The sequence below is a fragment of the Ambystoma mexicanum genome, chromosome 1p (assembly GCF_040938575.1).
Source record: "Ambystoma mexicanum isolate Mex_15411 chromosome 1p, UKY_AmexF1_1, whole genome shotgun sequence".
Taxonomy (NCBI): domain Eukaryota; kingdom Metazoa; phylum Chordata; class Amphibia; order Caudata; family Ambystomatidae; genus Ambystoma; species Ambystoma mexicanum.
In genome coordinates, this window is record NC_090921.1 from 386821450 (window position 1) to 386834169 (window position 12720).

At 44.4% G+C, this 12720-nt stretch overlaps 1 long non-coding RNA gene across 1 annotated transcript; it reads left to right on the top strand.

Annotated features, from left to right (window-relative positions):
* Positions 1-9592: 9592 nt before the first annotated feature.
* Positions 9593-10386, top strand: LOC138514613 (uncharacterized). The gene is made up of 2 exons (XR_011281928.1): positions 9593-10002; positions 10150-10386. It is a non-coding gene; the product is annotated as an uncharacterized lncRNA (long non-coding RNA).
* The last annotated feature ends 2334 nt before the right edge of the window (positions 10387-12720 follow it).

A 12720-nucleotide genomic window follows, 5' to 3' on the forward strand; every position in this document is an offset into this window, starting at 1 on the left:
CCTTGGAAAGAACAAAACAACTGAGGAAAACAAACCAATGTTTCCTTTCAGTGGCGGATGGCAGAGAAGGGGATCCTGTCTCTAGGTCAGCTATCTCATGGTGGATTGTCAAATGCGTCACACTGCGTTACACTCTTGCTAAGAGAGAACTGCCCTTCAAGCCTAGAGCACACTCTACTCGGGGCACTGGGGCTTCCATAGCATTCATTGCAAATGTTCCCCTAGAGTCCATTTGCAAAGCAGCAACCTGGAGTTCTGTACACACCTTTACAAAACACTATTGCCTAGACACTCATTTTAGATCTGATTCTCAGTTGGGACAAGCAGTATTAAGACATCTTTTCACTTCTGTTCCTTCTCACAACCCACCTCCAACTCCGGGTACTGGTCGCTAGTCTATGCACAGCATGTGATTCTAAGCAGATTAACAAGCATCAGAAGACATGCATTACTCACCGTAATAGCATTTCTGATGATTGTATCTGTTTTGATTCATACGCGCCCTCCCTGCCTCCCCGCTCGTGGTGAAAGGAACATAGACATTTTACTACTTTCTCTCTTCATGTACCCACTCAAAATAGCCTTGGGCTCCCTCGTGGCAGAAAAAAATACAATCAGAGGGACCTCAGCGCATGAGGGGATTTTGGGTACACTACACGTCACGATAGGGATAGTGTTACAGACACGCCTATGCCGACCTGCCCTGTCGGTCCCCGAAAGACAAGATGCAATACTCTGCGGTTACCACTGGATGTCAGACCATATGCACACCATGTGAATCTAAGCAGACACAATCATCAGAAATGCTATTACGGTGAGTAATGCATGCCATTTGGGACATATTATTTTGGCAGAAGGAGTGCGGCCCAGGAAACAATTGGCAGATGCAATAGAGAACATGCCCATGCCTGAATCAAAAGACAAAGTTCGTACTTTCATAGGCATGGCTGAATATTATTCTAAGTTTATTAAAAATTTTGCTGAATACACAGTATCCCTCCGTGAACTCCTAGAGAAGGAGTACTTTTGCATGGTCTGAACAATGTGAAGAAGAATTCTTACACATCAAATCAGCTTTAGCTGTGGCACCAGCATTCAAAAATTTCAGAGGTGATCGCAAAACAGCCATCACAACAGACGCTAGCAATGTTGGTTTGGGCGCAGTTATCAGGCAAGAAGACAATGGCAAAGAGTTCCTCATTGCTTTTACGTCTAGGTTATTAAAGAATGCAGAAAAATCATATTCTACAATTGAGAAAGAGGCACTAGCCATTAAATGGGCAGCAGATACATTTCGAAATGTCATATGGGGCACAGAATTTGAATTCCGCACAGACCACAAACCTCTGGTTGAGATAGATACATCAAAAGGTCAGGTTGAATTAGAAGATGGGTTACTCAATTACATAAATTCAATTATGTGGTCAAATATGTGCCTGGTGTTAAGAATAGAACAGCGGACTGTCTGTCAGGGCTTACAAATGTGGTAGAAGTGGATGACGAAGAAAATGAGGAAGATGTTGTTTTTAATATAAATTCTTCACCTGTTCCACGTGAAGAATGGGAACAGGCAATAAGAGAAGACAAATCACTCAACATGTTAAAAATTGCAATACAAAGTGACAGTGCACTGAAAAAAAACTATTTTCAAGAGTCAAGTTTAGCGCCTAATTGGAGTGTCATTGATGATTTGAACATTCAGGAATGTTTGTTAATGCATGGAGATATGATTATTCCACCCATGAATGTACGACCAAGGATTATAGATTTGGGCCACAAGGGTCATCAAGGAATTATGAAGACTAAACAAAGGATTAGAAGGGACTATTGGTGGCCCGGATGCTACCTACAGATTGAGAGTAGTGAGAAACGGTATCCTTTTGTAATAGTGAAAAGGCGTGTGTGGGTTCCAAGTATCCCATGGTTCTGACGGATGTTCCTGTGAAGCCGTGGGGCAAATTAGGTCTGGATGTGTTAGGTCTGGTATCGTGCGATGGTGAGCAGCAATACTGTTTGGTGGTGATTGATTTACTTACCAGGTGGGCAGAAGTTCTGATCAAACCATGCATCACTGCGATATCAGTTATACATTTTTTGGATGAGATCAGTGAACGAGGGGGTTATCCCTGTGTTATAGTTACTGATAATGGAACTCAATTCCGTTCAAAAGAGATGAGTGATTATTGTAAAGCACACTCCATAGAACACAGTTTTATTGCCATTTATCACCCTTGGACGAATGGTGTGGTTAAGAGGTTCAATCGCATTCTCAAAGAAACCATTCCCTGGGCGTGGTCAAATGGGTTGGAATGGAAGAAAGCTGTGAGAGATACCATTGTAGCTCATCATTTCACCCCACACTGTACAACTAGTGTTTCACCTTTTGAACTTAGTCGAGGACGCAACGCCAACACCAAACCTGTACCATCTTGGTTAGGTAGGAGTACCAACACAGGAGAAAAACCAGAAGGACTTATAGAGCGCATCAGAAGTTCCAAAGTTAAGAATAAAGCAGCACATGACAATGTGGGATAGACGAGACAAAGGACAGGTCACCTGTTGTAGGAGACATTGGGCCTCATTACGAGTTTGGAGGCAGCCATGCTCTTAATAAGGGCATGGCTGCCGCCAAACTCGGGTCCGTGGTCCCTGAATGGGAAAATACCGGGCCATTCCGACTTTGGAGGGCCCGGTATTTCCCCATTCGGGGAACCCGGACCAGGACCATCCCCATTCCCATTTAAGCCTCCATAGGGTTCAAATGGGAATGGGCAGCATACTAACAATGGGCCCGTTAATGACGGGCCCGTTGTTAGCATACTGGTCCCCTCGCGGAACCCGCGAGGGAATCTCGTAATGAGGTGGTACGGGGTTAACGGCGCCGGCACCTTTACCTGAGCCGCCATCTTTACCTGCGCCGCTAACACCTTACCGCCTCACTTGTAATGAGGCCCATTGTCAGGATTAAGCTACAACCCGCTCTCAGGAATGGGCAATGCAAATGGTCCAGACCGCTAGTGATTTCTGAGGTGTTTAAACATGAGGTCAGAGTGGAAGATGGACGTGTGGGGAATATGGAAAGAGTGTAGTGAGAAGTAAGACTAATACTTCTAATGTTTCTGATGAAAAGAGAATGAAGACAGGCTTGAATGAGATTAGTCAGAGTCCTCACATGGACAGAAGGAGCAATATGAAGAAGGTGGATGTCATGGGGAGAAGTGAACAGAACTTGGATATTTCCTTGTCTAATAATAATACAGAAATTGTTCGCCGGTCACGATGCGGAAGATCTTACTACAGACCACGACGACTGGCTGAATATGTGTGTGAGTGAGGAAGACTATAACTGCACATTTTCATCATCTGTAAAAAGAGGAGGATGTGCAGCATTAGCCTGTAAGTACGTTGCCCACGGCATGAGCAGTAATGACCGTGCCTGGAATGCAGGTGAAAAGAAGTGGAATGCAGCGGAGCGAGCACAAAGACGGTTGACGCAGAAGACAAGAGAAGGGAGCCGTTCCGTGGGGCTTGATTCATTATATCTTAGTTAATCAGTTTAAGAGTTCATGTAACTTAATATTAATAAAGTATATGCTTGTACTTACGTTTTCCTGCGTACCCATCATCATTACAAAATCCAAGGATAATCATCTTGTGCAGCAGACCCTTGTGCCAGACTCGGTCGAATGCTTTGGCGACATCCAAGAAGACAATGCCTGTGGATTTCTTGATGTTGAATCCGTGGCTGATGGTGTCCACCACTCTCAGCAGCTGATGGGTCGTTGCATACTCTTTTCAAAATCCAAGCTGTTCCTTTGCTGGTAGATTTGTTTTGGAGGCAAAGTCGCTGAGTCGGGCGAAGAGGACCTTCTCCAGAAACTTCGGCACTCCAGAGAGCAGGCTGATGGGGCAGTAGTTCACAGGATCCCTCAGTGGTTTGCCGGCCTTTGGGAAAACGATGATCCTTGCTTCCTTCCAGGATCTCAGGAAGTGCTGGAGCCTCATGCATGCATTGAAGATCTTTGTGAGGTATTCCATTGATGCTGGCGGGAGGTTCTTGATTGCCAGGTTTGTCATTCCGTTGCTCCCTGGTGCCTTGCGGTTTGCGAGCTTCTCTGCAAGTCCTGCTACCTAAGAGCTTGTGCACTCCTTGATATCTTCTGCTCCCATCCCCGTCAGTCTTCTGTAAAATGCTTTTCAACTTCCTCGTCCACTCCGTCTGAGAGCATGCTCGCCTTGTTCGGGGTCAACAAAGCCTCCAGTGTCTCGGCGAGGACCTCTGCCTAGTCGTTGTTCCTGCATGCAAGATGCGTTCATCCCTGGATTGGTGGGCTTGGCTCCTTCTTCCCAGTAAGGCGACCAGTCATTCTCCATACTGAGTGGTCTGTCTCCTTCAGTTTGGCTATTGCGGCCTCCAACTTCTCTCCACTGTGCTGTCTGATTAGCTCCTGCAGGAGTGTTGTACTTCTGCTGGAGATCAGACACGCAGGATTTCTGCCACTGGTGTCTGATCTCAAGCAGGCCCGGGTCTTGTCAGCGATTGACTGTTGGATGCCTCTCGGTAGGTCGTAGATGGAACATCGGCTTGTCTTCTGCTTTGGAACATTGCTCTTGATTGCGTGTTGGATGTCTTCCATAGCCTTGTCGATGTCTTCCTTGGTGCTGAGCAGGTTTGGTGTGACCTTCCTGTCCAGCTCTTCCTTGTAGTGACTCCAGTCAGCTCTTCTGAAGTTGTACTTCTCAGCCTGCGCTACACGCACACAATACACTGTAACACCATTAATTATCTTGATTTAAGGATCTTAGTGAACCCCGAAAACAGTAAACCGGTGTTAAAACCTTTTCACAAACAAACTGATAAGAACTCGCTACTGCATTACAGTAGCTCCCACCCTAAACACACACGGACAGCTTACCTCTGGGACAATTCCTCTGACTGAAAAGGAATAACACCAATTGGCAAGACTACAAGCAAGAAGCTGAGCTCATTAGGGAAAAACTCCATCTAAATTAACGGGTAGAGCGATGTAACAAGCTAAAAACAGTAATCGTGAAGCCCTGCTGGAACAAAACACAAGAGATGACGAGAAAAAAAAGAAACAGTTTTTTGAGAACACCTTCAGTCATCTTTCCAACAAAATCCAGAAAATCATCCACAAGAATTGGAATGTTAAAGTCTGTTAGAGAGACCATTGATATCTTGCAAAAATGAGTAAGAATATCAGGGACCAAGTAACTAGGAACAATGTAGTAGAACGGGAACCTAGGCAACAAACAATTACAGAGTCCTGGGATCTACACTAAGCCAGTGGGACATACACTTTCTGGGGAACTATTCAAGCTGTAAACAGACACAGAGTACCACAGTTGACATGGGTTTGCAAAGAAACTGGACTCAAAATACCTTTCCAAATTGTAACTCCTGCATGGTGGTATACGTAATCCCATGCTCCTGTGACAAATTGTACATAGGGAAGACGAAGAGAAAAATAAAAATCCGGATTACAGAGCATAAGAGTTGCATAAAAAATCGAATACATGCTGCCCCTATGGTGAGTCATTTTATTGAAAGGATACATAAGGCAGAAGAAATCAAATGGACCATCTTGTACCAGGTGAAGCCTGGCATTGACAGAAATTTAGACAAAAGGAAACTTGCAGAAAAGGAAAAGAAATTAATTGACTTGATTAAAGGTTCAATCATAGGCATGAATGAACGGGCTGAAGAATGGTAATCAACAGACTCTTTTGAAAGATCTAGTGTGCAGGGCTAGTGGTAAACCAGGTAAGATCACATGGACCAATGGCTGATCTACTGGAGCATGCATGGTATGAGGCTTAACTGTTAAGATACATCGAAAATGGTGATGTTAGATGGGTGCATTGTAGTAATCACATTAAAGAAGAATACCTAAATACATTTGAGCTGGAGATACGTTATAACTGAGAAATAGTGGAATAATCAAACAGCTATTTTTAGTATTGATGCCCGAATGGGGGAGAGTTAGAAGAAAGAATCTAGCGCATTAATGGTATGTTACTATGGTTACGAGCAACAACTTCCGCATCACAAGAGAAACCCACCAAAAGGACTCGCACATGACATTTAGCGCGGTAAGCCCTTTGGTGCAGTGGCATGACACAGAGGTATGCAGAGATATGAAAGCTCTCTTTACAACACATTTTGTTAATTTTTGCGCGTTTAGGCTGTTGTGTGCCTCATGGAGACCACTTTAATTATTATATCTTCATCAAATAATGACAGGAGTCAGCCTGCATGTCTGAACTCCTTTATTCCCATATCATAACCGACTCCTCTCCATTCCATTCCTTCCCAAGTTCTACCCACCAAACATTCCACATTCTATTCAGCTACAACACCTCCCCCTTGCTTATCATAGAAGATTCAGCCATCCAAGATTCAGCTACAACACCTCCCCCTTGCTTATCTTAGAAGTTCACTCTCACCGTCAGTCTGACAGGGTCACCTTTACATTTGTTCAATGAGACGTACAGGCTTACGTATAGTCCTTTGAGGGCGCCCACTGCCGGTCGAATAAGGTGGCGAATGTCCAGAGTCTTTAAGGGACAGGAGACTAACCGGTTCTTCCCTCCTCTTTTCCCCATACAGTTCTCCATTTGAGACATCATGTGACATAAGCCTAACAGGTTCCCTATTTCTCCCCGTTTCTTCTTCCAACTCATCCTGGAACATTGCATTAAAGAGTGAAGCATCTTCTATCTTCCCTGTTGCTACACCATTCTCTCTCGCAACAGTTGATATGGGCCTTTTGACAGCCGTGACTGTTACTGAATCTGGGTCATGACTGGATCCCACCTTCCTTTGTTGTTTTTGCCTACTCAGTATAAAATAACCTTCATTCAATGACATCTGATCTTCTTCCATTCTCCTCTTGCGATTCATCCAATCCACATTGGCCTGCAGTCTTCTTTCTTCCATGTCCATGTTTCCCCAGCCCCCATTTCCAAAATGCTTTGTGTCCAGATCTTTCCTTTGGTTTGATGTTACTGCTTTGGCACATCTCAGCTGGGACTGACACATTTTTACATATCCATTTGCACGAGGTTGTATGCTCTCCTTATCAGGAAATCTCACCATGCCACGTCTCCTCCTTGGTAGCAATTGTGTGCTAGATCTCTATGTTGCCGATACTGGGGTCTCTTCTTTGCACATGATCCAGAAATGATTCCTTTGCCCACATCTCATGCATATCCGACCAAAAGCTGGACATCTACCTCTGTGTGGAAAATCCAATCCACATCTATAGCACTTCTTCTCTAGCTGACTCCTGCCTTTGCAATACCATGCACTTTGCCGGGTGAACAGGTTTGAACATCGACATTTTCTCCGTCTGTTATCTCTGATACCGTTAATGGTATTTAACTCACTTCTCTTTTCCATCTTGGCTACCTGCCTTTCAGTTCTTTCATACACTCGTGCCAACTCCAGGACTTCCTTTAATGAGAGAGGCACTCTTAGAAGATGTCTTCGAAGTTGTGATGACATACACCCTTCAATGATTCTCAGCCTAATCGCCTCACCATCTCTAAAGCTTGCAAATTCACAATATTCTGCCCTTCTCTTTAATCGTAATACAAATTGGTCAATTGTTTCATGTGGATTCCATGTGCACTGATTAAATGCATATCGCTCATAGTCCCGATTGGGAGGGACAACCAAACGTTCACCAATCGCAGCAACCAATTGTTGATATGTTGTTCTTTCCCGAGCCGGAATGCTCATTACCACATTTCTCACCTCCTTTCCTACCAAATTAACAAATATGTCCATTTTGTTTGAGGCATCCTGATTCCCTGCTGCTCTCAAGAAGCCCTTGAACTCTTCCATCCATTCCCGCCATCGTTGCCCCTGACTTTCCTGTGTCCCAAGTATAAGTGGGTCTGGGCAATGTAGATAGTTCAACAGCATCCCCCCATTCTGGACTGATCTTGTATTCCCACTTGTGATATTCAGGAACATGGTTACTCACTTCTGGCCTAGTTGCTTCGCTCTTTCTATCATCAGCAGTAGTTGCCTTTGTTGCTTGATTGCATAATGTTATTTCCTTTATTGGTCAATATTATTTCATCTGTGCAACTCTCATTTGTCCAGTTCTATCTTGTTTTGTTGCTCTCGCACCAGGATAATCATAAATGAAATTATGATCTCTTTCTGAACAGTGTTACAGTATAAGGTTGCTCTATGCACCCGTGTGTGAGTGCAAATGAGGCACACCTTACAATTTAGCACAACTTTAAACACTCTTGATGGTTCACCTATGAAGTGAACTGTTCAAGGTCCTACAGCAGCACAATTGTGATTATATACAGGGAGATAGCATACCTTGTGCCACTAACTCATACGTGTAGCATTCCACTTGTTCACTTTCATCCACATTCCCAGATTCACCTGGTGTGGGCTGTTCACTGGTATCTTTCTTTGCCACCTTAATTTTGTGTTATATTTTCCGTTCTGCAGCCAGTATGGAAAACAATTTCCCAGTGTGGGCACTTCTTGCGTTGTTGTTGCAGTCCATGCCTCACCACTGTGCTCTTTATTCCACACTTTGATTTAATTGAACTTATATAGTTTCCATTTTGCACTCATGACACATTTTAGTTCATTTCCCTGTTTGTTTTATTTAGTTAGTGTCTCGATCTTATGTTCCTTATTTGACACTCTTTGTTCAATCACTCATGAGATGGCAGCATTTTATTCTTTGCTCAATGTCCTTCATTTGGTTGCACTCGCACCACATCACTTTCCATTCAATGCCTTCCTTTAGTTTTGCTTCATAGAGCCCCAGCCAGTGACTTTGACACCTCCAACAGTCTTAGACCTCGCACACCCGTGAATATCACAGTTCCAGTTTCTCCATTTTCTCTTTTTTTTTTAAAATGCCTTTCCTGCACAACAGCCCGTTGGCAATCTTCTGCTTCATGTATTCATATATGCCATATTAGCAAGTCATACCAGTCAATTCCACGCAGCGTTGCTCCTCTGTTCTTACTCTTTCCTTCCTTTGGTTTCTGTTTCCTTTATCTTTATTTCTGTCTTCTCATTAGCCACTTCCACTGTATTCTTTCAAATAGTTTCACAGGCTGCTTTCTCTTGACTATCTCTATAGCTCATCAGTGTTTCAGTGGGTCAATCCCATCCTCGTCACCAATTGTTGTGTGCCTCATGGACACCACTTTAATTATTATATCTTCATCAAATAATGACAGGAGTCCGCCTGCATGTCTGAACTCCTTTATTCCAATATCATAACTGACTCCTCTCCATTCCATTCCTTCCCAAGTTCTACCCACCAAACATTCCACATTCTATTCAGCTACAACATAGGCAGTAAAGCGATATGCAGCCAAAAGCACAACGGTGTGAAGGAAGCGCGTGATAAAAGAAATGCTCAACATTGTTTAGCGCGACTCAACAGAGTATGACCAGGATTATTGCAATCACTAGACGGCAGACGGCATAAAAGTAAGCAGTCTGGGAGTGGCTGGTATTGTTACATGCACCATACTGGAATGTGTTATGTCCATCACGTAAAGGGGAGTAGGACAGTACCCAGACGAGAGACACACTATAGAGGCGTGCATTCTCTAAAGTGTGAGGGAAACTTAATACACATGTGCATTTGGGTGAAAAACACAGGTACTACCAGTCAAGTAAACAGAGATGATAGGATGAAAAAGTAAAATCTGCTCTCAAACAGTGAAGACAGACGCCGCACTTTTGTCTTGTAATTTTAACAGTTGGTCTGACAGATTAAATCATGGCAGTTATATAGCTCTGTATCCTCATTTTTCAGGACAATAGGACACGTGGATTGTAAGGAGACAGCGACAGAAAGCTGCCTGGGTGGCACTTCTATAGCAGTGGTTACATTTGACTGCAGGAAGTGTGGCCAAGAAGATAGCCGAGTGGCAGTTTGCTTCTGCGGGTGCCATTTTTAACAGGAATAAGACTTGTAAAGGGTGAGTATGCACTCCTGACAATCTTGCTTACAGTAACTCAGGGAATTGTTTTTCCCTTGCACACTAATGGTGCCTTTTAGTGATTGTAATTAAATATGAAATTAGAAATTGAGGCACTAATTCCGTCTTCATATGTCACTCTTATAGGTCACTCTCACAGATGAGCCTACTGTGGCGAAATTAAGAAGAACCAGGAAGTGTCGTTTATTTGGAATTGTGCAGGAATATTCTGGAGAAAACATTGTGTTATATTGGAGGAAGAAAGTAAACCAGGGATTGTTGAATAGGATTGTGTGGGTATTACACACTGCCCCCCTGAAGAATTTTCCCCAAAACCTTTTTTTTATTACTTACGGAAGGAATAAAACATGTTGGGTGATTGAGTAGGAGTGGTATAATGGTTTGATTGGGATGGATGTATAAGTGGTGATTACTCAAGTGTGATATACACTGTTTTTTTAGTTTAATGTTATTTGTAGGCTTTGGGCCTCATTATGAGGCTGGCGGTAGTCGTGCCTCTACAGGCACAGTTGCCACCAGTATTTTCTTTTTTCCGGTGCCTAGGAATGGGCAATTACCGGGTCATTTAGGCCTTGCCAGACCCGATATTTGCCCATTCCTGGGTGCCGGAAAATATTCTTCCCCATTCGAGCCCCATAGGGCTCAATGGGAATGGGGAAGCCGAATGCACTGGCACCGTTATGAACGGTGCCAGTGCATCCGACATGCTATGCTCGTGGGGCCCGGTACAGCCACCAGTCCCAGTACTGGCAGCCGCAATGGTACCCGCGAGCAGAACTCATGGTTTTTCGGCCCGGAAACTATGGTACCGGCATGCTTACCGGTACCGTAGTTCCCGGCCCGGCAATCTTATAATGAGGCCCTTTGTGTTTTGAAGTATCCACCCCACCTGCATTAGTTGTGGTGTGGCAATCCTTTGACATTGAATCTATTTTGATGTATGTAAGTGAATAAAATACTTGAAAATGTTTTCCAAAAAGATGTCTCTGAAGATTTGTGATAGAGTCTGGTAGGCTCTGTGTAGGTCTGTGTAAGAACCTTTTATGGGAGTGATAGAGAACTATTGGAACACTGTTGTCTAGTGTTTATTTTTGGTGTTGATCCCGTGGTTGTAAAATATAGCTCACCCGCTCTCTTATTGTTGTATGAGCTTGAAAAGGGTCCAAAATGAGTACTGTGAGAAACCTGGCGGTGTCTCACTGACTATTCTCTGGGGATCTGTCTTACAAGTGACTAGGACACGGCCATTGCTATTGGATCCAGTTCATGGGGGTGGTCTAGTGAGGGAGGATCACCTGGATGAGGGGCTGTCGGGGAGTGGAAATTGGACACTGAAGGGTGAGATGCGGTATCCCCTTCTTTATTACATCTTTTCCCCATCCTGCCGGATAGGATACTCAGAAACTTTACCCGCCGCCCCTTTCCCGACACAAACACTTTCTCCCATCGTGAACGTCAACGCACCAATACCTTAGCCGTTTACCTGAAATGTCCCAACATAAGGGTCAGGCATTGTCAGGCAATTACCGACACACGTGACTGACCTTTCCCTTACGTATCTGGATAAAAGGCGGAGCACACAAGCACACTCCAAGCAAGGCCAAATGCACGAGGAAGCAGCCATTCCAGGACGGCAGTTCAAACTGAGGAGAAAGGTGGCAAGACCTGAAAGGACGTCAAGCAGGGAGTTGCGCTTGGCCTTTTCAAACCAGACCCGCAAAGCCTCTGATGAAAAGCCATAAAACAGGGAAGCACAGCTGGCAAAGGGTGTCATGGATGTCAGTGGTACATGGTACCCTCCTGCACTGATAGCCAGGGCGGGGAGACGTGGTTGCCATTGTGGTGCCGTCCTTGACTCCAGCGGAAAAGAAACTGCCAACAAGTTCAGCACAGCCAGTGTGTCGTAAGAATCTGATAGTCAACCGCACTGTGTTAGGCTCGAGTTTGCAGTGGCAACATTGTGTGTGAAGAAAGAAGATAAAAGACAGGTATTTTGTTAGTGAAATCGGTACTAGAGATAGAGGGGTCCGGTGTCACGTGGGTATTCGAAAGACTCTAACTGGAACCCAAAAGTAAAAGAAAGTATTAAAACTAAGAACTGTTTTGATTATCGAAACTGTCACAGGAAAAGTGAAGTGTCAAACTGGTCATACAAGGGTCAAGCCAAACCCCCTTGTACAGTCAAAAGTCTTCAACATGCTGAGAAAGTCTGTACGAAACTAAATGAACTGTGAAAGAGGCATTTGATCCCGGAAGAGGGGAATGACATATGATTTTGTGAAACCAGCATCTCTTATAAAATAAGGGACTGACCCAGGAGATGCACATTGGCAAGTGTTTTGGGAAAACATTAAAGTGGAGAGACTAAGCTGCACAATTGTTTAAAAAGACATTACGGGATCGGCTACCAGGGGGCGCACGAATGAGCACTGTGTGAGCTCCATCAAGCGGTCCCAGGGAAGTGGAATGAACCCCCACCTCGGGAACCCCACATCAAACGATTGCAGCGATCCAACTTGCTGAAAGTGTCCCCGACATCCAGGGAAAAAATCTGATGCAAATCGGTCAAGATTTCACTGAGATATCCTAAGGTGAAGATCTGCCGCCAGTGACTGCGCAACAGGCCCCAGGCCCACGTCGGGGCCAGTGCGCTTCTTATCGGATGGCACCCTGTGAAGCGTGATGGCTACTTCACTA